The sequence below is a fragment of the Peromyscus eremicus genome, chromosome X (genome assembly GCF_949786415.1).
Source record: "Peromyscus eremicus chromosome X, PerEre_H2_v1, whole genome shotgun sequence".
Taxonomy (NCBI): domain Eukaryota; kingdom Metazoa; phylum Chordata; class Mammalia; order Rodentia; family Cricetidae; genus Peromyscus; species Peromyscus eremicus.
The window spans coordinates 112,905,612-112,933,490 of record NC_081439.1 but is presented as its reverse complement, the minus strand read 5'-3'; the positions used below and the strand labels follow the sequence as shown (position 1 = coordinate 112,933,490).

The 27,879-nt window shown below is 39.6% G+C and overlaps 1 protein-coding gene across 1 annotated transcript in view; it reads left to right on the top strand.

Annotated features, from left to right (window-relative positions):
- The window catches only part of Gpc3 (glypican 3), a 339,189-nt gene that overhangs the window by 248,490 nt on the left and 62,820 nt on the right, over positions 1 to 27,879 (top strand). The window lies entirely within an intron of this gene.

The window sequence follows — 27,879 nt, the reverse complement described above, 5'->3', positions numbered from 1 at the left end:
CTGTCTCCAAACTGCTTTCCAATAAGAATATATCAGTCTTCATTTCCACCAGCGAGATATCAGAGGTCCGGTTTCACTGCACCTTTGCCAAATTCTGACTCTCTCTCTTCTCGTTTTCTTCACCTGTACACATAGTGTTTTTTCCCCTCTTGTGAGGAGTTTAGCAACAAGACACAAATAGAAGTTAGTTATACCATCTGCTTGTGATTGCTCTGTGGCCATGTTTTTTTCAAAAAGCCACCAGAAAGGCTACCATATGCCACAGTGACAGTGTTCCTATGCCATGCCATGCTTCATGAATGGGAGGGCCCAGGCACTTGGCTACTATTTGTAGATTGGGAAGAATTGAATGTGACTAAAATGTTTATGCAAGGGCAGAAGTTTCTGCAGGAAGACGCTGGCCTGGTTTTATTTTTGGTGTGAAAGTTGGTGAATTCGGGGCGTTCTGAAAACTGTGTTGCAAAGGCTTTCTACTGGCGACGTGTTTCACTCGGATTGCACCGTGAGGCACCGATGGCACACTTGGATGGAACTCCTCCAGAGCCTCCAAAAGGGTTCTGAGCTCAGTGAGCACTTAATGAATGCTTGTTACTGCTGCGGAGCCCGTGGCCGAAGCAGTGTGATTATTTACAAATGTGTCTCGGAGAGTACCATGGCAAAGACAATGTGATACTTCACCTAGGAGCGGTGGTAGTATTGATTTTTGGACTGTCTATACTGATCCCAGCTAACTGTGTCTGGGTGAGAACACTCAACCGTTTGGATTCCTGCATTGGTAAGAGCAAAATTTCAGGGACCATCACTGTGCCTCTAATGCCGAGTCAACAGACTTTAAGGACTACATCGTATGTGTTAGCCCAGGTCCTAAGGACTTCTGAGATGGAAAAGAAATGTTAATATTCTGTTTTTACAGCCTCCCTGGGAAGGGAGCCCAAGCAGAAATATCTCAAGAAAGATAAAGTGTGATGAAGAGCCTAGAGAGATACTGCTCATTATTTTGGAGTGACATGGGAGAAACGTAGGGTGAACTGGGCTGGGGAGAAGAGTCCTGGGAGGGACAAATGTTAAGAGCTGCCAGAAACCATGTGTAAAGTTGGAATAAGTAAAGAGAAGTAAAGAGGGATAGTTATAAGGAAGATCAGACAAAGACCTGTGGATAGAATCCACCTGAAAAAAAGGAAAAGTTGAAAAGATACAGCAAGCCTTTTTGTAAAGGCTTCAGGTACAGTTAAAGAATATGGTCTTGCATCCACACGGGTCTGAATTTAGTTGTGGATCTCTACCGTGTGTGTGTGTGTGTGTGTGTGTGTGTGTGTGTGTGTGTGTATTAATACATTTTATATATATATATATATATATATAATTTTGTAATATATAACCTTAGGCAAATCAGTGCTTTCATTCTCCCATCAGTAGTACTACATGGCTATCTAAAGCACATATGTGTGTACATAAGAGAACACACATACATATGCATACACATATGCATATATAGAATTGTGTGTGTATACCAGGCCCTTATTAAATGGTACTTATGGAGATGCTGTTCAGGCTTTTCCCTGTAGGCAGGACTTAACTTTGAAAGGGAGCTTCAGTACTTCTGCCACTGAGTTTTATGTGAGGGCAGATTCCTTTATTACTTCCCTTCTTGTCTCTCTCATATTTTTTTCCTTTCATCTAACTTTCAGCCACAAAAACACAAACTAATCCATAGGGAGGTAGAGGTAAACCCAGTCAGAAAGAGCAAATTCACCATCAGCATTCCTTTCCTCTTCCTCTGTGCATAAATTAGTGTGTGAACATTTCCGTTTCTGGACAAATGCCGTTGAGCAATCCACTGTCCTTGGTAGGCCAGGGTTACCTGGCAGCATTGGGATGGCTCCAGACACCCACACTAACTTTCTTTTACTCTCACCCGTGTTGCTTTACATGCACAAAGCACATCTTTTCCAACAGCTAAGCCTCACCTTGTGGCCATTGTTCCATGTGAAAGTGAGGTTCTTTGGGGAAATGACAAAGGAGAAAGTTTTGATTATGATGATAAGGATGATAATACTGATTATGTGTTAGATTTCTATAGCACATAACCTTATTTCAATCATTGCATATTCTCCAGACTAGTTGGTTAGCGCGGAAATCCAACCTGGAATTGTAGGAGATATATTCTCACAGAACCATTCTTTTCAAGAATTTATTACCCTTAAACATTTTATCATCCTCACCAAGTGATAAATGTTTATCCCTTTTTTATAGCTAGAGAAACTGAGGCAGGGAGCCATTAGAGGCTGTGAAGGCATGCTGCCAAAACATCTATTGAGTATAGTTGAAAATTCAATCAATTATCCAGATGTTGTTTCTTATATACTGCCAAACATCTGGATTCACTGAATGCCTGACTAAATTGGCCTAAACTTTTGGCAGTGGGGAGGTAGAATCAAGTTAACTTGCCTGTGTTCACGTGTGAGCGGCGAATCCAGGTAATGTTACTTTCCATAATATGTGTCTATAAATACAGACATATCTTCCTATCTGTGCTTGTGTGTCTGTCCTTTGAACTACACCATTTATGAGCATATCCCCAAATAACTCAACTTTCTTCCCCAGAAATTCTCAGCTGCCTCCTTTCAGGTTTCTGTTGATAGCACTGGAAATAATATACCCACTAGGGGAATAAAGTAACATTATTTCTACATTGACAGTCCTGGGATGGGTCCAGGGTCAGTCCCGGGCCTGTTTCCGGGGAAGCTGTGCAGGTGTGTAATATGTTCCCTCCTTCTAAGCCACAGTTCATGTGTAACATTCCCACGATGGAAAATGAGGTCCTTTTTATTTCCTCTTCAGTTTCTAATTCGTGTGAGGATTTATTGTCTTGTGTTAGGAGAGAAATTAAACCCTTCTTGGTTCTCAGTGTTAGTTCTGGAATTTACTAGACCATATTGCTTTTTAAAAAAGAAAATAAAAAACAACTTTTGTTTCTGTTTGTGTTCATCTGCTCCAGGCTCTTGTGTGCAGAGAAGACTCCAGAAATACCAAGAATGATCATAATACCTACCTACTTATATGAGGCTGTGGGCCATTTATCCTCTAACTTAGTTTTCTTGGTAGCATTTTCTCTGTTTAAGTGTATTTATTAGTTACAGCTAATTTTGCTGTTCGTAAACTACCATAGAAGTTATTGTCCCCAAGGAGAAACTAGCCATTTATCGTGTTCCCCATTTCAGTAAAGGTTCAAATGAAATTCCAGAAATTGTTTTCCTGCCTGTTGTAAAGAGTCGAGGCCAGAGCAGTCAATACCTGCCCATTTGGTGTCAAGAGTTTCTCATTCAAAGTAGGATAAAGTCTCATCTGTTTAGGAGGGCTGAAATGTCCTGCTGAATGGTGGGGGAGTGGACGAGATAGCCTCTTAAGATTCCTTCCAGCCGTGTGATTCTGTGATTTGTGACTCAAGGTCAGGCTTTAACCCAGCACCCTCTTGTGAACAAGTCTTGTGACTTTATTCTCTGCTCTGCACTCTTTTTATAACACCCTGTTCCCAGGTCACCCCTTTCCACTTTGTAACCTCTCAGCTTTTCAGCGCTTGTCCCCTTCCCACCAGCCTTCCAGCCCAGGCAGATGGAACTTCAACTTGCCCTCCCCTATCCAGTTGTCTGTTCTTCTGCCTTCTTTTCATCCGGCTATAAAACATTCAATGGTAAAAACCATTTTGGCATTTATCGCTCCTACTATGTATCCATTCCCCAGGGCTAGATATTTGACCTGTCTTTGAATCAAGCTAACCATGTAACTCTATCTAAATGATAATTCAGCCATACATTTGCATGGCACAAATCAGTTTGTAGGTACTCTCTCATGAACATTAGATAAACGGATGACATTGGCTCTGAGAGGAAAGCAAGATGGGTAGTGTTACTCATGTTTACCAGAAGAAGAAATTGTAATGTTCTGAGACCCAAATTCCAAGGGTTCATTCTCTGCTCTTTCCTTCTATTTCTCCTATGAAGAGAAGAAGAACAAGGTATTATTAGGATCCATATATAAAAGATGTATAGGAATACAGATATCTGAAGCCCCTTAATTTGTGATTTAATAATTTTCAAGGACCAAATATAGTCATTTCTATAGTCTAAGGCTTTAAAGTCTTCAACAAAGACAGACTAAGAATCTTTTTCAGAATCCTAATTGTCACAATCATTAGAAAACTACCTACCAAATTCATGGTGTACAAATAAAGGTGCTTTGTACCATGGATTTGAGTTAGGTTTTTGTGAGCTATCTCAAATTCATAGACAATGTTAAATGTCCAAATAAAAATGTAAAGATGTACAGCAGACAATGAAATATCTCTCTTGCTATCTCTTTCTCAAAACAGTGGCAAACTATTTTTAAGATGCTTAACAGACAATGGAACAATGAAGACACTTGTTTTCTAGATAGAATGTTAAAATTTTAATAAGTGAATCTGTAAAGTTGTTGAGTAACAAAGAGGATACATGGTACATTCATTAGCGTGCAGTTTTTTCAGATCTTTGAGTTGGATCTTAGTCATGGTAGAAACACACACACTAAGTAACTTTTTCTTAGTCTTCTCATGAGAACCAGTGAATGCTATAAAACACTGACCTGGTCCAGCCTTTCTGAAACTAATTGTTTCTAGGTTTTTAAGAAAAAGTTTTTTGAAAATCAAATTTAAATAAAAGACCTTCCCCAAATGGAGCTATATCCCAATGTCTAGGATACTTTTTTACTTGTAAACAGTGTTTCAGAACCATAGTAGCTTCCATTTCCACACAGAGCCAGAGTGGGTGGGGGAAGGGGGAGAGACAGAGATCTGCAAAAGCCAATGAAATGACTTCTCAGCCACAAAAGGACAGTGTAAATTAGTCTTTAAATATCAACCCCTAGACTCCGTGGAGCTAAACATTATTTCACAAAGGAAGAGGAATTAGCTGATACATTCCAAAGCACATTTATCATTAACAAAATCTTTTGTCGTTCTTCTTAATAGCTTGAAATATAATTACAATGTCTGGTGGCTTTTGGGGAGCATGTGTTTTTAATAACTTAATTACTATTTACAGTTTAATAACATTGCACCAAGAATAATTCTCAAATATTTTCGATTGAATTTCTTGAAAAGGAACTATTTTCTATATTTAGAATATACACCATAAATTGGGTCATGTATTTCAGTCTTTGCATGAATGGTGTGCATCATAGTTTTGGTATCACTATCATGATAATCCTGATTGAGCAATGGAGGGATATACATTTTTTTCATTACTATTGTTGGTTTTATGCAGCACTTTTATCCTGTGAGGAAAAGTCATGAGGCACAACAAAACCCACTATGAGAGTTTTATTAGGAGAAGGGAGGGACAGAAAAGAATGTGATCAGGCCTGTTTGAAAGACATGTGCAGAGAGGGGGGAGGGTACATACGATCTGCCTTTTATGGACTACCCCCGCGCATGTGCATATGGGCCCACATGGCTATGCCACACATGCACATAGATTATGTGATCACACTGTGCGCAAATTACGTGACCAGGTAGCATACGGATTACTTAGGACTTACAGCCCCAGAAGTGACTAGGTGTCTGGCCAGGGCATGCATGGTCATGGGAGTGTGGTTAGAATTCCTATCAACTATATTTTACTGTATTCCATTTTCTATAGGTTATAATTTATTTTATTTATTGTTGTTGTGTATGTATACTGTAGTTTGCTCCAAAGTCTTATTCAATATAAATATGGATGCACATAAACAAGCGTGATTTTTTGTGCAGTATGTCATGGCAGGAGGTCCTACTTAAGCAGTTCATCTTTGAAACAAAAAGCAATGTGGCACAAGGTATGAACTTGCTAATTATCTCTTATGGACATTAACTAGGTTTCTTCATAGCAAGTACACCTCATTACCCATTACCCTCACTCATTAAACCCATGGAAAAGTTATCACACTGAGTGGAGGCAGTCTCTATGGAGATCACTGAACCAAAACCAGGCAAAGCCAGCAGGACCTATAGCTCAGGCCTTGTGCTCTCTCCCAGAGGCTGACGCAAGGCCACATCCAGAATCAGTCCTCCTGACACTCTCATGCCTTGGCTCTCAACTCCTCTATCTTCCTGGACACTTTAACAATTCAAGGTTTTCCTCCTTCTAGAATGACAAACTTAACATCCTATTAGTCAGTGTGTTTAAATATCAAATAACTCAGTTATTTTAGGCTAGTGCATTCAGATTCTGGTCCTTAGTCAATGTGGGAGCCTCTTGGTGTTATTTCAACCACAGAAATGCTAGTTATAAAGTTCTTCTTAGATACTGGTCTTCTGAATAGAACAATAAAAAGTCTCAGGCTGCTCTTGAAATTCTTGAACGTTTAATCCAATGTGAACACTACCTGAATATACCGAATATGTGCAGTGCACAAGGAAGTCACTGAATGTGTACCAATCCTTTTCAGCAACCACCTAAACTTAACTGCTGGTAAAAATGGAGAGCACATAAGAGAATGTGAGTGGCAATGCCAACTGAATGTCCATGTTCTAGTGCTAATGAGCTAAAGAGTCTTCTTTGAACCTGATGACCAACACTTCTAACATTTCCTTGCCCATGCCATTAGAATTCTGACAAAATCAAATGGAAAAAGAGTGCTGAGCCCTCTTGTCTTGGACTGTCTTTTCCACAGAGAGCACACAATCTCAACCTGGAGACAGTCCCATATTAATTGTCCCAACCGGATATCTGGTGATAGTCAGATGGTCAGGTAATCAGCATGCCCACAGTTATTTGTTTTGTTTTCAGTTTTTGAGTCAGGGTCTTTCCCATGGTTATTTGAGTCTGAACCTTCAGTTTTAGATGCATTTGACACATGACCAGAAATGGAGCTACATTCTATATGGGCTCATTGTTGGTATTTAGCGTAGGTAAAGTGATGATAAAGTCAACTCTGTATCTCTAATTATAGGATCTTCTTAGGCAGCAAGCACAGTGATTTTGCATAGCAACTGAGAAGTGGAGTTTCTCAACCAGACTCCCACCTAATATCCAAAGTGAAAATTATAGCATTGTTTAATTCATTAGATTTCAGTTGGTAATTTCTTAAGTTTTAAAGTGTAATCTCTTTTTCTTTTTAATAAATTGATCTAGATACTTTCTCATAACCTATATTTTTCAATTGTTATTTCCCCCCAAACATTGTGTAATATGGGTGAGTCTGTGACAAGATGAAAAAAATTCAAAAGCTAAAATACTTACTTTTGTGTCGTATCATAAAAATGAGGCCTAAGTTCAGGTCAGTTACATCCCAGGGCACTGAGGACTCTAGGAGGTTTGGGCATTCTAGCACTGTCAGTAAACTTAGAGCTAGCACAAGGGGAGTGAAGGCCACAAATCTGGAATCCAGTACAAAGTTTTACCTCAACTTTAAGAAGCAGAAATTAGATTGTGGAAATCACAAGCTAGAGATCCTAATGTCACATCTTAGAAAGTTCTAGGTTGGGATCTTGGATAGCATGTGTTCTCTGTAATATTTGTGGACGAGGAGCCACACTCTCTCACACAGTACATCAAGACAGTTCCTCTTACAGCTATGTGACTGAACATGTGTTGCTGGTCTGCAGGTCAGACATAGATACCATAAGTCAACATGGTTTTTAACAGCGATAACTGATTTCTTTTTAAACAAATGACAAGAAATGTTGGTAAAGAGATAACCTACTTTAGTTGATGTGTAGCTAATTAATTATTAGACCTAAAGAATATTTTCTTAGCAAACTGATGTCAGCCTGGAGAGAGGTCTTTGCTGCTTTGCTTTGAACTTAACTTTGACTGATGGGTATTTTTTTTTTAGAAATGACCTAAGTGAAGACCGAGAAGCCATGTTGCCAATATTCAGTTATAGCATGTAGGAAGGTGGGATTAACTAGTATATAGATATTGTCATTGGATCCAAATATATATTAACAGGCTAAATGATAGGAAAACTGGAGAGCTGAAATGTTACATGGGTAACTGTATAGTATTACATGTAGATTCACAAACACAAGTGTGTAATAGTGATAGGAGAAGCTGACTGTGCACACATAATTGTTTTGGGCAATGATGGAAACAGCAACGAGGAACAATCACTTACCAGTACTTTAGATCGTGTGCTCAATAGTGGCAGTGAAGAAGTCTCTATGTGCACAGGTATATTGGAATGGGAGAAGGAAAGACATGGAGGTGACTAGGAAATTCTTTTCACTCTGTTTAAAGGTTTAAAAGAACTGTTGGGTGCCTATGAGGTTCACCGCTCTACCTGAGTTTTTATTAAAGCAGTACCTGTCATCGTTGTAACCTAATCAGTACAGGATTAGAATTGCTGTGAGAAAATTGAGAATATAGCACTAGTGTTCTTTGGAATAAAGATACAGGCTTTGGAGCCAAATAGATCTGTGCTCAATTACCAGATAGGTCCTTGGATAAATTATTTAACTTCTCATTGTTCGAGTTTCCTAGTACCTGAGAAATGGGTATACTATCATCTGTCCTGAATGCTCAATGTATAAACATGAGATAAATGTACACATGTCATAGGCATCATGAGTTATAGCTATTCTTTCCTTTCCTCTTATTATAGTATGAAGTGTTAGCAGAAGGGAAAGTGAAGGATCACCACTAAGTGTTTGAATCTCTGTGCACGATTGGAGGCCTACGTCTTTTTTAATTTGGAATATTTCTGTGATCTTAAAATTCTAAACACAATAATTTGAATTCTAAAGATTCTTGGGAAAATGTATCTAACCAAACTTCAACAGATTTTTTAACTGTTGAAAATTTAGTTTGGCTCAAAGTGCTTGAATAGAAAATGAGGATGATAAATTAAATATATGTGGTGTGGTATAGTGTGGTGCTGTGTGTGTGTGTGTGTGTGTGTGTGTGTGTGTGTGTGTGTGTGTATGTTCAGGTCAAGTTCTTTAGATTTTCCCCAAGTTTGAACTCTGCCCTAAATTAGATGCTCTATTAATAGGCAAACTGCCCTTGAAGTGCAACTTAGGGATCTTAGCACATAATCCAGAAGTCTCATTTTGACCTGCAGCCCATTAGGACCTTTCATGGAATGGTGGTATCAAGTAGAAAGACTTCAGAGCTAGAAAGTTCATGGCAAGTTAATCTGCATTCCTTTTGCATTTTGTTCTCTGGTGGGAGATGTTGAGAAGGTCCTATATTTAAAATGAGGCTGCCATGGGATCCTTATTGGCAGATGTCTTCCAGGAGGTATTTAGAATGATTTGGAAAAGCATATAATGTGTCTATGAGTATGTGCGCAGTTCACATGCCAGCAGAGCAGAAAGAATTCACAAGGCTTGGGGCTACTGAGCTTTCTTAAGACACCATCACTCTCAGCTGTTGGGGCGATGTCACAGATCCTGGGAACACTGCTTGAGGCCTAAATTCCCAGAGCTCTATTTTGAATTGCAGAGATGCTCTGTTTTGCATTGCAGAGCTTAGAGCAGGCCAGACCCATTCCATGGGCTCTACCTTCAAAGAACTATGGAATTTGTTAACTACAGACAGAGACTAGTGACCACATGTTGTCAGGCAAAAGGAAAGCTGCCCCCCTGCTGCCTGAGTCTTTGTCCCTGCCTGGGATACCATGGAAAATGGGGAAGGAATCCAGACTCATTAATGAGCTAATACAAAAGATTAAGCCAAGCTAGAGGCAGTTTGTTATAGCTGCATATGGATTCTTCAAGGCAGTGGAGAGCTGAAAGATGTCCAGCCCAGAACTCAGTGGTGTTAATGCTTTTGTTCTCCAAACACAAGTAGAGAGAGGATAAGTGTATGGGATGCAATTCTCTTATTGCTGATTTCTTTTTTATTTATGTTGGTTTCTGGACTATTGTGTTGCAAATCCATCAATACTTGTGATCTGATAACTTCTAGTGCAAATGATTGTTGAACCTACAGGTTTTCACTCTAAGAAGTTGAGATTCAACACAGAAATGAGCTTCTCCTTGGGTGCATGGCCTCTGTTCTTGTCTGTCATTCTTGGAAGTCACTTAAGCAATAATCATTTCTGTGACACCTTTTAAAAATCAACCTCCCAAGGCAGAACATCAAGTAAAATATAGTCATATATACATATATGGCCTCACATTAGGACTTGTTTAATTTATTAGGCATCTGTGTTTTATATGTGGCTAAGTTTGATTGGCTAAGTATGTATGTTGATAAGGAGATAGAGAATCCACTCTACTTACACATCTGTTGTCACATGTGTTTATATTATCAGCATTTGGATCCATTTATCCAATGCTGAGCAGCTATATACCCAGCATTATGGACAAGTACACATGGATAACACTTGAACATGATTCCTAATGAGACATACCTACATTACTACTATTCTAGCCTTATATTAGTGTTATAATGAAGCATAAATGAAGTCCTGCTAGCCCAGAGAAAGAAGGATTAATTCTTACGGAGAGAATTAGACAGGACTTCAAAAATAGGCAGCCTTTAAGCCAGGCTTTGAAAGATGAGGAGAATTTTGGCAGCTAATGACTTCAAAAAAGGATCTTCCCGGCAGAGGAATGTGGTGTGTGCAGGGGCTCAAAGCCATGAAAGTCTATCAATAGACATGTGGCTGGAGAGCTGAGGCCACGGCTGGAAAAGAAGAGGAGCTGGGGAGTGAAACATGACACTGCACGGTGGTTAAAATGCCAAGGGCTGTAGATAGCATAATTGGGAATCTAAGGTTTACTCCTTTGGCAGTGAGAGTCACTGAAGGGATAAGAACATGAGAGGGATATGGTCAGAGATCAGTGTCTTATAATGTTTACTCCAAGGGTAGCTTGAGGAGACAGGGGTTAGAGGTCAGAAATTGGAGGCAAGCAATCCAGCTAATCTTGCAAGAGTTTCCAAAAAGCAGTGAAGCCTGCTATTAAAATTCATTAAACCTTCCTTTCTACTGCCTGATGGAACAGCATAGGGGACGGGAACTGCTTCCTTTCTACTGCCTGATGGAACAGCATAGGGGATGGGAACTGCTTTGTCCCTCATGTTGGCCCGGTCACCTTTTACCTGTTAGCCAGGACATAAGAAGGACAGTAATAGGCAGTGCTTTGAGTCTCAGAAGAATGTCATATGTCATAACCCACTCAAAACAGATCACTAGCTGCTGCAGGTCCCACCATACAAAGTTCAAAGAAAAATCTAGTACCTGCAAAGATTTATCCCTCATTGAACCTTAAGAAGTTCTCACAGTGAGGTATTTAGATTCCCTGATGAATGTGTTAACTATTACTCTTTAATCAATTTGTTACACACTTTTTTTTAGTCAATATCCCAATTAAAAGTGGCTCCTTGGATGTTGAATGTTGAGTGCCATCCATTCACTGAAGTCTCAAAAATTACTGAAACTGTGAGAACGATCGAGAGAGATTATCGTGTTTTTCTTCAGCTGCCACTGTGGGAGCTTAGATGTGTTGGAGAGACTACTGTGTTTCGTGACAGCCTCACAAAGAGGAGTGGGGGGACCAGAGGGAAGCAGTGACTGTTTGCCTTCTCTATACCTTTTTAGAACAAATTTCCTTATTTGAGAAAAACTCCTGTGCCTTTTCTAATTATAGCAGCTACTTGTAGTTTGCTGTTTCCCAAGAACAATCTACAAGAACATTATACACTTAATGTACAGCACCATATGTTTAATTCAAGCATATGCTGACAGTGAGCTGACCTGACCTTTCACCGACATTCTGGCCGTTTCTTCTCTCCACCTCAGCACACGCTTGTGCCATTGCTGATCAGATCTGATGCTAAAAGGCCAATAGACCGTTTAGGATGGGTAACACAGGAGCTAGTTTGCAGCTTTCCAGAAATGTTGAATTTTGTCCATCCTACTCAGCTCTGTGCCTTGTGCTCTTAAAACAGCCTGGCACATGGTAGGGTGACCAATATTTGTATGAATAAGCGAATGATTCTGTTCCAGTTTTTGACCCACCTATTTCCCTGTTTGGACAGACTATTTCTGTCAAATGCCTGCCCTGCCATCACATTCTGAAAGCCGACCATGTTGTCTACTTTCATAAGTGCACAGACAGAAGGGAACTTAGCCCTATGAGAAGTCATATATTTAATCTCATTTGAGTTAGATGATATACTTTGGGACTGATGGGAGCTAATGATACTTGAGATTTTGTTGGGGGGGATTAGAGTTGATGCAGTAAAAAAAATAGGGCTATTGAGATTGAGGTGAATATACTTTGTGCATGGGGAAAATAATAAATTTGAGGAAGAATATGTAGAGAAAAGTTCATAGAGGAAGTAAGCACATAGAGAATCCTTTTCACCATTAAAAATGAGGAACTGTTACACTGGGGGTTTGCCTTTAAAGTTTATGTATAGAATATTTTAGGTTTTTCAAAAGGCCATCTAGAAAGACAAGTATGGTAACACACACTTGAGATCCCAGCGCTTTGGAGATAAAAGCAGGGGGGTCAGAAGTTCAAGTTCATTCTTGGTTATACAGGGAGATCAAGGCCAGCCTGGACTACACAGACCCTGTCTCTATCAACAGCAACAATAATAAAGTCGTCTAGAGTAGTTCTTTGTTCACTTTTTGAGAAATACTGTAATATAGTACCATGTTCTCTGTGTCAGTTCCTTGTTCTAGTTGTTCAGAATCTCCTTAGCTTGATAGGAACTGGGAAACCCACAGTTTTCCGTCTTCTCTCCCTTTTCTGACTCTCACTTGGAGAATGGGTGTTGGTTATTTTTGACAGAGACAGCAAGCCATGTCCTACACCTTCTTCTCCCGTCTATTCTATCACTGTCAAAGCCTGAGTAATAGACACTTTCATTTTCTTGGTTCCTTTTCACTCCAAGCTTAGCTTGTTGAGGCTTGAACAGCTCAGATGAAACAGCAATTCATGCACCCATTTGATTTCTAGGACTCTGGTCTTCCTGGGTCCTGAAGTCCTATGGTGACTCATGCCTCATGTGTAGGTACCTAGAAGATGAGAAGCACATCCTTATTTGCACATGTATCTTGTATCTTGGCCACAGCTGCCCTTATTGCACAGATTTCTCACACTTGCCTGCAGGCTATAGTATCCATGAAGAAGGACAGCTTCTCCTCTAATGAGTCCTGCAACCTGGAACCAACCATGTCCCAACCACATTCAATTATCACTTTTCTATACTCTGCTTTCTGTAGCCAGTCACCAAATGCTTTAAGGTTATTCTCTGCAACATTGTCTCTCTGAGATACTTTTATGTCCTGTGCCATTTGTGCTCATTCAGGCCTGCCTTTTTTTTTTTTTTTAACCAAAAGTCCCATGTTGGGCACAAAGACTAGAAAAAAAAAATTCATGGCAGTACCTAACTTTGGCTTCTAGGAACCTTTAGTCTTTTTCCTTTGTTTACTTATAGCGTGATAAATGCCAACCTGATTTCTATTCCTAGTTTCCTTTATATATTTTCTTTTGTGGATGCCAAAACAGCTTGTGTGTGCGCGCGCGCGCGCGCGCATGTGTGTGTGTGTGTGTGTGTGTGTGTAACTTGGTTTTTGGTACAAAAAGACTTAGAAGCCTTACATTTCCTTGATCCCTACATTTTCTAGCTGCGAGGCAGTGCTTTCCCATAACTCCTTAGTTGTTTTTTCTTCCCCTCATATCCACCCACTCTCATCTTCTATAAAGGAATTATTCATGTAGGTTAAAACATTGTTGTTTTGAGACAGAGTATCCTGGCTAGCCTGGAACTGTTTTTGTAGGCCTGGCCTCAAACTCAGAGATCCACCTGCCTCAGCTTCCTGAATGCTGGCATTAAAGGCATGTATCACCATGCCCGGCCAAGGTTAAGGGGTGTGTGTGTGTGTGTGTGTGTGTGTGTGTGTGTGTGTGTGTGTTTAATGACTCTAGATTTAATAGAAAATAGTAAAAAATAAAAAAATAAGTAAACGAGTAACCTAGAGAAAGGCAGATGTCAAAACCTAATAGTATGTATTATAAACATGCTGTATATTTGGCTTATGCCTCACAACCTCTAATAAAGCATGCCATGCTTGTTGAATGCTTCATTTTTTATTTTAAAAATCCATAATCTATAAATGCTTTTGGCTAGCAATGATGAGCAGCAGCAGGTTTTTTTTTTTTTTTTTTTCAAAGCAAAAGCACCAGAAGTTTGGAAAGGAATTGCAAGTTGTGTTATAATGCAACTGATCTCTTTCTTCCTGAGAAAGTTGGTGTCTCGCCAGAGTGTTCAATTCAGACCCACACACTCTGGGTGTATTTATAGAGTGCCCAATGAGGAAGAAGAGAACATGATCAGCTTTGCTCGGCAGCACAGCAACAATGACAAATAATCACCAGGTGAATGTTATGTAGCACAGAACTTTGGGGGGGGGGCAAATACCATCCAAGTATGTGACAGAGAGACATGTACTGGGTTGAAAGCCACCCAACCCAACTTGTAGCAACAGCACTATTGAATCAATGGATGCTATTAGAGAGCCTTCTCTGGAAAGGTGGACATCTAGGTGATTATAGTCACATTAAAGCTGCTTTGTAGTTCCTATTGTTATGGAAATTGTAATGGAGAGTGCTACATAGCTCAGGCTGAGCTTAAACTCATAGCAGTTCCCCTGTCTTTGCCTCTCAAGTGCTGGAATTCCAGGCATGCACCACCATCCTTAGCTGCTTGTGAAATCTTAATGTATAGATGTTAATAAATATATGTACTGCTGTGGTTAAATGTTTACTTCCAATACCATATTTACTTCTATCCCATGATTTAGCTATCATTAATGTATTACTGTTCTCTTTTACAGATGAGAAAATTAATATTCAGATTGTAAATGATTCAAAAATTAAATTTGGACTTGAGTCCCTGTCTTTTTACTCTGAATTCCATGATCTTTCTTTTACCCTTCCAAGGTGATAAGAAGTAATAAGAACCATTTAAGATAATGCTGTTGCCTAAGAAGCCAATTGAAATAGCCTACAGCTAGCAGCTCCATTTCTAGCAACTCCTCCCGAAGAAAGTCTATGACTACCCACAAAGCTATATAAGGATCTGTCACTGGCATTGTTGGTGAATAGCAAAAAACAAACAAACAAACAAACAAACAAACAAAACAACAAAAGTAAAAGTCACTCAACAAAATCAAATGGAGACTCATTATGTAAGCTATATTGGTCCTATACAATAGACTAATATGCAGCCATCAAAATTTTTTTCAAAGCATTATCATCCTTAGAAAGATATCTATTACACATATTGCTAAGTATAAAAGGAGATGATAATCAAGTTTGGTGGTACACATTTGTAGTCTCAGAATTTGAGAGGCTGAGGCAGGGGAATCAGGAATTCAATACCACAATTCTTTTTTTTTTCTTTTTTTATGTAGAATAGATTTTAATTCACTGGTACTATTATATTTATACAACTTTATTGTATTATTTATTATTCTAGCTTTGATATTTTATTTTATTTTTTTTCCCAATTAAATTTTTTTTGGTTTATTTATTTATTTATTTTTTTTAAATTAATATGAACCAATGGCTGAGGGGTCACCAACTGGATCAGGCCCTCTGAGTGGGTGAGACAGTTGATTGGCCTGATCTGTTTGGGAGGCATCCAGGCAGTGGCACTGGGTCCTGTGCTCATTGCATGAGTCGGCTGTTTGAAACCTGGGGCCTAGGCAGGGTCACTTGGCTCGGCCTGGGAGGAGGGGACTGGACCTACCTGGACTGAGTCCACCAGGTTGATCTCAGTCTGTGGGGAAGGCTTTGCCCTGGAGGAGATTGGAATGGGGGGCGGGCTGGGGGGAAGGTGAGGGGGGCGGGAGGGGGGAGAACAAGGGAATCTGTGCCTGTATGTAGAACTTAATTGTATTTCAATACCACAATTCTTTAAATGATCCGAAGGGCCTGCCCCTTCATGCCCACTACACAGGACTCAGTGCTTACAGACATGTTCACAACTAGAGGTGACTCTAGGTGTCTGAGTTTCCCAGAATTACCTGTCATTCCCAAATCAGTCCACACATTTTGGAATCTATTTCTATTTTTTAGCCTGGACCACTCAATAAGGAAATGAATTCCTTAAGTTTAGTATTTGGTATGAAAAGTAGGACTTCCTTTCTTTTAACTTAAAATGATCTCTTTCACATTAAAGGGAGTAACCTCTTAATTCTAGTGTTCTAGAACTAATGTTTGTGATTATTCTACTTGTCATTATTGTGTGGTCTTCTGGGGGGGTGGTATTGGAGACTGAAGACAATGTCTTACACATGCTAGACAAAAACTATAGACAGCACTGTTCTATGGAGCTATAGCCCTGATTCTTTCCAATTTTTCATTTTATGGCAAAGCATCTCTAAGTTGCCCAGGCTGGCCTCTGATTCACTGTGTAGCCCAGGCAAGTCTTGAACTTTCCACCTTCCTGTCACAGTCTCCCAAGTAGCTAGAATTACAGGTTTGAGAAATGGTTTTGTTTTTCTCTCAAAGGTAGCCCAGCAAAGGTTTCTATTTCCTGAATTTCCCTTTCTTCTCTACACTGCTTACCAAATCACTTCAGACTGTGAAGTTCAGCTCCCACCAAAGGGAGGAGATACAATAACCACCTATGGCAGGAATAAGGCGGAATCCATTTTGGCCAAGTGTACTTGCTAGCCTGGTTTGGGTTCTGGTGCATCTTTTTCACAGAAGGAGAGAAAAATGCCTTGCCAAGCTACACTTACTTTGTTCCTGTGTTCCTTTGTGCCATACCAAGACTAGTCTTTGTTTTCCAACACAAGCATGCACCACCATTCTCAGATTGTGGTTCTCATTCACATTTTCCCCTTCAGCAGTCAACTTTTCAGACTCAGCAGGCTAATGGTCTATCCTTCCATGAGTTACCTTGTTTTATATCCTTCCTTTTATTTCCCCTTCTCCTGACATTGTCCTATTCCATTATTGTCCTATGATTGTACACCCAGCAGTATATAACCCTGAATATTCTGGGACCCAAGTACAGTTGCACATATGCTCAGCTCTCAGATCAGTACATCAGCCTGAAAGCAACATCTCTGTCAATGGGCTACTAGGTGCAGGCATCCAGACATTCAGTGTCTAACCACAAAGTAGTAATCAAAGAGCTATGCTTGTTGGACCTTGCTTTTCTTAAATATGTGTGTATGTGCTCTCCACTTACATTATCTACTATTCTAGTATCCAAACTAAGAATGCAAAGTAAGTTTGGTTTGGCGGGGGAAAGCTTCAAATCAATGAAATAAATGCTTTCATAATATAATGTGCAAGCTCTAAGGGATAAGACAGTGCTAATCTCTCCAAGGCTAAAGAGAAGACCAGCTGACAGCTCTACAACGTCAGGGACTTTAGTCATTCGTTTACATACGTGTAAAACCTTCAGACAGTCTTGAGAAAATAACCTTTATTATTATTTTTTTTTTAGAAAAAGAGATGGCTTTGAAGTTTGAAAATCAAAGCAAATGAAAGCAAGGCAGCTGTTTCTCAGTGTAGAAAGGACTGTTCCTAAACTGTGAGAGAGTTAATAAGGATTTCCAAGGGCAGCACTAACTTACATTCTAATGGGCACAGAGCAGGGAACCCCAGGTTAGAGACAAGCAGTTTGCAGCAGCTAGCACGTGAATGTGGAGGCTTACCAAGTCTTTCTACGTATATATCCCACTTGTTGCCTTTCACTGCTTTTCACTACTTCTGGGCCTCTTTCTCTCTGTTCCCTCTTTGTTTTAGCTTTTTCAATCTCTCTGTGTCACACACATGCCTTTTCTTTGAAACATATCATTCCTAAATGCGGTATAGCACTAGGAGTCTTTTTTTTGGTATTATTTCTTCTGTCTTGTGAATAGAGTTCCCCATTCTCTGTTCTTTTCATTTTTTTAACCCTAAAATAAACGACACTTTTTTTTTCTTCCACAAAACAAACAAAATAAACTAAGTCCAGCAGCTTTTTACTTGTGTGTGGCCCCAATTGATTTTTTTCCCCTGTGGGTCAGTGGCCCTAGAAAGAAAAAAAGGTCCCCACCCTTATACTAAGGGGCCTTGCCAATTTAATTCTTCTTCAAAAAAGGAGATGAATAACAGTATGGACAATTAGTTACTGTGTGTAGGAGAAGGAATTTGGCTGGAGGCAATTTTCTTTGGAAAGAGATAGGCCAGCACAAGAGGTTGAAATAGCTGTACTTGTGAAAAATAGAGGGTATGAAATAACTTGGTGGAAAGTTCAGCTGAGAACGGGAACATCTGGGGCTTATTCATGGTTTTTTTTTTTTAAGAAGTTTTTGAAGCTTTTTTATTAGCTGACTTGACCTCAGATTGAGGAGGAGATTTTTCAAATGTTAAACAGTTTTTTTTTCGTTTGCATTCCTAAAGTCATATTGTGTTCAGCTTGTTAATATCTGCACAGGGGGCCTTCAAGCAGAGGCTGCCAGAGCTGCATGCTTTGGGGACATAGTTCCAGATAGCTGGTATTTCCCTTTCTTGTTGAGGATTTGCATGTGTCCCTTTCATCCGTGCATATAGCAGATTCCTCCACAAATAATTGCATTTGACATCACAGTTGTTAGAGAAAATGCAGAGAGGGGGGAGAGAAATCCCCATTTCCCTCACATAAGACAGCTGGAGGGAAGCAGATTAGACAGGGAAATACATAAACATACCTGGAATGTAGCAGCAGATACCTGTGTCTATGTTGGTCATGATAATAACTTGCCTGTTGTAATATCAATGGCATGGATTCCAAGATGCGTAGGACTCAGAAAAATGCCCCCCCCACACACACACCACAAATCAACACCTTGCATTCTGTGGACTTACTGTGTCTGACAGGAGAAACATTGTCTTAGTGTTCCAAGATACTTTCTCGGATTTTTTCTGGAAAAAGGATTCCAGGTAATTCTTTTAGAGTTTCTGATGGCAGACACAAGGGCATCTGGCAGGGAAACACCAAATTTGGCTTGTTGGTAGACTGGCTGGAATGGCAGGAGGTGGTTGTCTGATTGCACTGTGGTAGAAATTCCTATTGCCGGAACTCCCAGAAAGGCAGACTCTCCGATGATGTTGAGAAAGAGGGAGGGGCCACAAGTCTGTCTACTGAAACTATGAGCAGAAATGGCTTTCAATGTTAGAAATCAACAGAAGCCCTCATTCTTAATGGTCTGCAAAATGTTCTGTGGCTGAAGTTCTTGGAGGAAAGTCAGTGATTGGGATTGCATTTTCCTGCTAGCTGCTAGACCTACAAAGGTTCCATGCAAGCAAAAGAATTCAAACCAATCTCCAAAAAATTTGACATTCAGAAATGATGGAAGTTATTCCGACACAGATGTGGTACATTCTGTATTGAGTTTGTGGTCTATGCCAGGCTCCTTGACTAACAGCTAGAGCGCATACAAACAGTTCAGTAAATCAACACATAATACTTGAGCTCTGTCTCCATTGTTTAGTGTTTGTTTGGCCAGTGAGTGCCAGGCACTCTTTGGGCCCTGGAAATCTGGAGAAGAACAAAGACGAGTCAGACACAGTTCCACCCTCAAAACCCCTTTGACTTCATAGGGGCGACAGACAACAGAAATAATTACGATAGTAGGCAGAAGGTGACTGAGAGTCGAAGACAAGTCCAAACAAAGTGCTGTGAGAGTGCAGATGAAACAATTAGATTCAGCTGCTGGAATCAACAAAGAATTTGTGGAGGAAATGCTATTTGAGATGATTCCTTGAGAATAAATAGCATGTCAACAGGGAAAGTCACACAAGGCCGAGAGAGCAGCCAGGAGCATGCGTACAGGTGTGAAATGGCATGACTTACGTGGAGAGCACTGATGTGAGAAGGTGCATGGGGAGTGTTGTGGGAAGTGAAGTTGGGATGGTCAAGGGCAAGCACACCAGGCGCCATCAAACATTTTCGTTAAGAGCCTAAGTATAAAGTTCCAACGTAGAAACATTATTTAAATGTCTGCAGAGTAATTCAGCTAGAGTACTTGGGGGATGGTATTGGAATTAGTATCTGTTCTTTGGAGTTGCACAACTCAGTTAGAGGCAAGGCACTCCTCTACTTTAGAATACAGAATGGCAGTGCACATGGGTACCAACCAAGGAGTTGCACATATTGGTGAATTATCACTTTTCAGGCCAACTTGGAACCCTGGCACCCCTCCCCTTCAAATGTCACAGCCTTCCTAAACAAAATCTGCTACCAAACCACAACCATACTTCACGTGTCAATACCAAGTGGCTGCGGAGGTAGGTGATAGAGCAGAAAGGATTGATGGACAATTCATTTTCAGTTTGGAATATAAGAAAATTAACTGATCATAAATTCTAGGTAATTGGCTTTTTCCTCTTTTATTGTGAATATAGGACCTCTTCATATTTTGCAAGCAACATCTAGTGATATAGAATGGAATAAGCAGACAGGCCACATTCCTTCTTTACTTTTTTGTATTTGTTTTGTTTCGTTTCATTTGTTTGTTTGTTTGTTTGAGACAGGGTTTCTCTGTGTAGTCCTGGCTGTCCTGGAACTCTGTAAATCAGGCTGGCCTCGAACTCACAGAGATCTGCTTGCCTCTGCCTCCCAAGTACTGGGATTAAAGGTGTGTGCCACCACCGCCTCTCTCTTTCTTTGCTTTTGTAAGGTGTGAGAGAGGGAAGCTTTTCTTACCCTCACATGGAATCTAGGGGACTAGCTTTCTCATCACGTACAAAACACCCAAAGGTAGTTGACACTTTACGCTGCTTGGAAAAAGACATTCAATTCAAAGTTTAGTGGTGGCTCATTTTCAATGCCAGGTGGTTACATGCCATTATTTTTGCCTCTAAGAATTTCATAGATGTAAATGATAATCCTTGAGTGACTCAGTGTTTCCCCAAATTAAGTTCCCTTCTGGATAACATTATGCAGATCCCAGAGGTGGTCTTGGAAGGGAATTGGGGTGGTGGAATGGTGGTGGGGATTAGAAGTGAACTTCCAGTTCTCCCTTTGCATTTGGTTGACTGAGGCATCCGCTGCCTTTTAAAGCATCCTTCCCCCAACTGCATTTCCATCACGCTGTAACACAAGGACCAGTGCACCTGCCCTGTATTGGAAAGGAAATAAGTGTCAAAGTGAGAACAGAATAAGAACAATTGGCTCATTCCATGTCTCTGTGGGACTGGAAAATAATCACTCTTCCCACTGTGTGAAAGGGAAGGGCAAGACAGCCTCCCTGGAAACAAGTGTTAAACTGTGCCTTGTGTACATATCCACTCCAGCTATCATTCATTTAAATCACCCTCAAATAATGGCAAGCTCTTATACAGAAATAAATTTGCGAGAAAGCCTGCATTTTGAATAGCAGGGAGATCTACTATTGAGGCCATATACAGCACTCTCCCCCATAGTAAAACTGAATCCATACCACAACACATGATCAGGGCCCTAGAGGGTTCCATTTCTAGTAAGAGGTAATGCCAAGATTGCAATGACTTTGGGGGCATTAAAGATCCTGTAACACTTCTTAAGAGAGTGTTTCCTCTGACCTTCTTGGCCAAAGTTCACATCTGGTAATTGCATCTGTTGACACTGACTTCCCCTGTCCTTTCAGCTGCATACAATATTGCCTGTCTTGCATCCTGTCTTGACTGTTGGATAGTGTTACTATGTGCTATGAAACAGCAATCATGTTGCACCCCGCAGGAATGAATGTGGAAAGCCTTTGGGAGTAACAAGCTATGGAAATGTTGAGTTGACAGCATTTTTTTCTTTTGTAAGCCAGGAAGTAGAAATGTATGAAACAGATTCAAACACTGTTTGAATATCAATGTGTGCAGCAGAGTATAAACAGTAGTCATATGCAAGGCCAGGTATGCCAAGGATCAACAAGACCCATTAGAGATAGGGAAGTGAAAACAGAGTGGTTCTTTGGTAGTAATTCTGAAAGGTAGCCTGTAATTTCAGGATAGCATGCAAGGAACTCTAGAGTCTGCTACAAGGGAGATAGCTACTCTTTATATGGCTTTGCAGCTTCCAAACATACGAATTCATTTCCCCAACTCTGTGAGGTGTAGGCATAGCTGTTAGCTTAATGCTATAAGAACAAGTTCGGTTCCTGGATCTGCCTAAGGTCTCACTTCTAGCAAGTGTGAGAAACAAGGAGATTTGGAAGCAGGTCAGTTGCCTCCAGTTGCTTTACTCTAGAGCACACTGTAACTGATGAGTGGTGTGTTGGTTGTGCTTTGATGAATGAAGTGTGGATGTGTATACTAAACACTGAGTAGCTAAAATTCTTGGGGATCCTGGAAAGTCCAGAGGTCTTTAGTTTTAACACCAAAGGTTGACCAAAATTATAAAATGGTTACTATTTCTAAAATTTAGGAAGCTTTTAAATACACATCTTCTTACCTTGTCATACAACTGCACTGTTCTCTAGATATTTTCGGCTGTCTGGCTTTTTCCCAGATACCTCTAGGCACCATGCCATAACTCAGATAAGTGCTCTATTTTCAATTCTGTGCTCTTAGACAAATAGTAATATTTTGTTCCACTAAAATACTGGAAATTACTAATTCCCAAAAGCAAGTAATTTACTTATCAAATAAGGTCTATTTCACTACAGATACTTTGTTCTTTTTAAAAATTTTTATTTCTTTTTCATATGTGTGTGTGTGTGTGTGTGGTGTGTATGTATGTGTGCACACTTTCATGACACACCTTTGGAGGTCAGAGGATAACTTTTGAGAGTCGATTTTCTCCTTCCACCATGTGGGTTCCAGGGATAAAACTCAGGTTGTCAAGTTGATGATGATAAGCTTTACCTGCTGAACCATCTCTCTGGCTCAGATACACTGTTATTAAATATTGTCTGTGGGATCCATGGGGTGGAATTAGGCAAGAGAGAAAAAAGCTGGAACATGCTATTAGAGGGGAAAAAAAACCATATAAGCATGTTTTCTTAGGGACAAGGGAAAATAACAAAAATATTAGGAAATGGAAGAGAGATGGAAAAGAGATTTCACAAGGGTAGTAATTGAGTTTTATTTAAAAGTGTCAACTTGAGCTCCATGTAGCTAATGTGTCTCCAGGCTAATGGGATAATTACAGGTGGTTGAATGTTGGAGCAGGAAAGAAGACATCACTGGCTAAAAGAAAGCTAGCTTCCTATTGAGTTGGATTCCAAGGGCAGGTATTTTAATCCAAGCTTGAGCTCTTCACTTGTCACGTTGACTAGCATAAGCTCTCCCTTTTAGCAAAGATATTTTAATTACTTGGTTGAAGTATAACTTACTTGTTATAAATTCACCCATTATAAATGTATAGTCCAAAGAGTTTGACTAAATTCTGCACAGTTGGGCAATCATTAGCCCACTATATTTTGAAATATTTCTATCAACTTAACAAGTTCACCATACCTATTTTCAGACATTCTCTTTTCCCACCTCAGTCTTGGGCAGCCACTAATCTACTTTCTGTCCCTGTACATTTGCTTCTTCTGGGCATTTCACATAAATGATCTTAGAAAAGATGTGGGAGTTTGTGTGTGTGTGTGTGTGTGTATATATATATATATATATATTTGGCTTCGTTCACTTAGCATAATGTTTTGAGTGTTGACCTGTACTGTAACATGTATTCATCCTTTGTTCCTTTTTTTATTACTAAATGGTACTCTTTGTATAGCTCTACTACATTTTGTTTATTCAGTCACCAATTGATGGACATTTGGATTATTTCCCAGTTCGGACTTGTGTGAATAATGCTGCTAAGAACATTCACATATAAACCTTTGTGTAGACAGATGTTTTCAATTCTTTTGGGTAGATTGCTTAGGAGTGTAATGACAGGGCCATATGATAAATATACACTCAATTTCTTGAGACACTCAAGTATTGCTCAAGTGTTTTCCAAATGGCTGTACCATCTCGCTTTCCCACCAACAATTTATCAAGGTCTAATTTGTCCCTATGCTTTTCTGTATTTAGTGTTGTCATTCATTGATTAGACTTTCTAGCTGCTTTTATTGATATTTCACTGTGGTTTTAATTCCTGTATCCTGGTGAGTGATGATGTTGAGCATCTCTTCATACATAACTGGCCATTTGTATGTATATCTTGGATGAGATGCCCATTCAAATCATTTTTATGGCTATCTTGGATCTTCAATAGGGGAGAGAAATGAAAGAATGTGAGTATGCCAGGAAATATTTTACCCTCCCTTGTGAAGCACTCATCAGCTTATGGCTCTTTTTTTGTATTTGTTTTTGCTTGCTTATTTATTTGTTTATTTATTTATTTACTTATTTGACTTTGCTTTGTCTTGAACTAGAGAATTGTAACACTGTCCAGTGTCTTCAGGAACAATGATAATCATTTAGGTGGGGTAGGACTACACTGCTTTAGGTGAGATATTACAGTCAGTGGTGTCCCATGACGTACATACCCCATTGTCTGCTTTTTACACATGAAGGTCTGATCAGATAATGTGCTCAAAGGGAATTGGGTGACAAAATAGTACACCCGAGTGTTTTTGTTTATGTGGGTGCTAGGAGTGAAATCTAAGTGCTTTCCCGCTGAACTACACATCCAGCCCCCTGTAACTTAGTCTTCAAATCCCCCATTCCTTCCAATACTGTGGCAAGTGGTCACAGTTGAAGGTCCATTTGAAGGTGTCATGCTTCAGAATTCCAACCAAGCCCAGACCAGCAACTTTAGGATATAAAGTGGGAATTTTTAAGGAAAGCTTTCAGGAAGTATTTCCTCCCTAACCTGATTTAAATGGATTGGCCCATTTTCCCTTGGCCCAGATGTCTGGGTCTCTGTAATATAGACAACCTGATTGTAATCTGGAAACAATACAGACTCAGAACATCTGTTGAGAAAAGGAAATCTAATAGATGAGGTGGCATATTCTGATTGGAGATTATTTTAGGAACAAAACAGTTTACTTAAACCAACAAAACAATGTTCAATTGACAATGTGCTAAGTTATAGTTCAAAATATTGTTAAAAATTAAATGGATAAATGAGAATATTAATATATTTAAAATGTATTGTATTCAGTTGCCCCTAAGGTCTTAAGTAAATTTCATCTGAGGGAATAGGTGAGGAGTTTTGTGTCATTCAAGGGTACATTTCAAAACATTTTGTCTGTTTAACTTCATAAATCATTAGAACATATGTGTTTCAATATTTAATGTCCATGTGAAACTTCCATATTACCTTACATACTCAACCCAGCATAAACACACACACACACACACACACACACACACACACACACACACACACACACTCACACACTCTATTATACTGCATGCTTTGCTTAGGGTTGGCAAGTATGGCCATCATTACTAGAAGATACAAGAGAAATATGAGGCATCGTTGCCTTCTCCTAAAACTCTGTATATTATGGAGCAGTACAGAATTACCCAAAGGAAAAAAATGAGATCCTAAGCACCAACTAAATCAAACACAGAAACAATCAAAATTGTGAGAAAGAAGACACCACTGGAAACTGATCAACTGTCCCTTCACTTGCAGAGCCATCTTGCTGGCCCTAAAATAGTCAATCTTAACTATTCATAAACTAAACAGAAACTCCTCTATCCTGAAAAGGGATTTATAATCATTCATTTGCCCTGGAGCCATGTATTAAATATGATCCACAGACTTTTTATTCCTTTGACTTGTAAAATTATTCCTCCAAAAAGCATAAGGAAGAAATACTAAAAATATATCACTAATCAGAAAACCACGTGAAATAGGTCCTCATACCCCTTAGGATGTCTACTTAAAAAACTAAACAAACAAAAATCAAAACAACATACACAAAATAGCAAGTCTTAGTGTTAATGGGTGGGGGCTATAAACTTTGGGCACTGTTGGTAGGAAGGTAAAATGATACAGCCATTATGGAAACCAGTCTGACAGTTGTTCCTCATAATGTGAAAAATGAAGTTCTGATATGATCTAGGAATCTTGCTTCTGGTTATTACATCCAAAAGAATCAAAAGCTAGGGATATTTGCACACCTGTGTTCATAGGAGCATCATTCCCCACAGCAAATGGATGACAACAATGTACTTTACACACTCAACTTAAAAAGAAGGCGGTTCTTTCACATTGCTAGAACATGGATGAACCTTGAAGACATCACACTAAGTCCATCACAAAATGTCAACTACTTTGTTACTCTACTTACATGAGCTATATGGTCAAAGCAATAGAAACACAAAAGAAAATGGTGACTTGCAGGATCTTTAGGAAGAAGAAAATATTGAGTTGTCATTTAATCTATAGAAGTGAGATTACAAGATGAAAATGTTCCTGAGTTTGGTTGTACAAAAATGTGAAGATAATGAACACTAATGAAGTATTCAATTAAGATAGTAAGTTTAATGCCTGGGATACATATGACGGAAGTAGAGAACTGACTGTTGAAAGTTGTCCTCTGAACCCTTCTCATGTTCCATGGCACATGCCCCACCCCAACACAAGTCAATTTAAGTGTAACATTTTTTTTTTTCCGAGACAGGGTTTCTCTGTGTAGCTTTGCGCCTTTTCCTGGAACTCACTTGGTAGCCCAGGCTGGCCTTGAACTCACAGAGATCCGCCTGGCTCTGCCTCCCAAGTGCTGGGATTAAAGGTGTGCGCCACCACCACCCGGCTGTAACATGTTTTTAAAGAATAATGAATTGTATGTTATGTGCAATGTAGCCCAGATAACTTCTATATGTGTTCCATATTCTGAAATAAGAAAACAGTACTCTAAGCCAAACTTAATTCATTTATAGAGGGACTTCTCAGAACCTTACCATAATGTGCACTATGACTCTGTAAGAAGACACATAGCATAGGACATTTTCTCAACCTATGGCCATGGATCTGTTTCCAATGCTCTATGCAACTAGCACAATGAATCAATAAGAGCACTTTATGAAATGTTACTATATACTGGTGGTAATTTAAGGTCTTACCCATCTACCAGACATTTTATTTCAAGAGATATCTGCACTAATTAATGCTTATGCAAGAGGAATGTGTGTCTAAAGATAGAATGTTAATCCTTGGAAATGCCTAAGGTTTAGGACACCCAGCCACCTAGCATCTTTTAGATCTATGCTTGCCAACAGCCAAACTCTTCTGCCTATTTGCAAAGTCAGCCTGGCATTTTGGCAATGGTGAGAGTAGGCCATAAGATTTAGTAGCTACTTTTAAGTGAACCCCATCTTCACTATGTATGTGATTCTAGAATTGCATGGCTTCCTTAAGCCTTTCAGCCCTTCTAAGTACAGAGAACCTGCATTGCCAAGAATGAACTTTAATGCTATGCAGAAACATGTGGATGGACAGAATTCAGATCAAGAAAAGGGGAGAAACTTGGGTTGAATGTCTTCATGTGTAATTCAAAACGGAAGATTGCTTGTAGCCTTACATGTGCTGTAGTTGACTTAAAGGACAATGGCATGGTTAAAAGCCAAGAATGTCCCCTGTAAGCAGGTGAACAAAACAGCTGACATTCTCGATTGTTTTTCTAAGGGCTTCAAATGGCTTTTCCAGACCTCAGCTTGGAAGCGTTTTATTAACATTCGATTAGCAGTTACTTCTTACTGTGTTGACCCTAAAATTAGAATCTGATTTCCTGATATTGTCCCTCCCCAAAATAAATCCTCCAATAACTCTATTTCTTCCAATGGGGGAAAAATCATTCAGCAGCTCACACCTTTAATCCCATCACTTGGGAATGAAGGCAGAGGCAGGCAGATCTCTGAGTTCAGGACCAGCCTGGTCTACAAAGCAAGTTCTAGGACAGCCAGGGCTACATGGACAAACCCTGTCTCAAAAGAAAAAAAAATCCAAAATTATTCCCCCTTTCCTTTCCTTAGGACTCTCAATA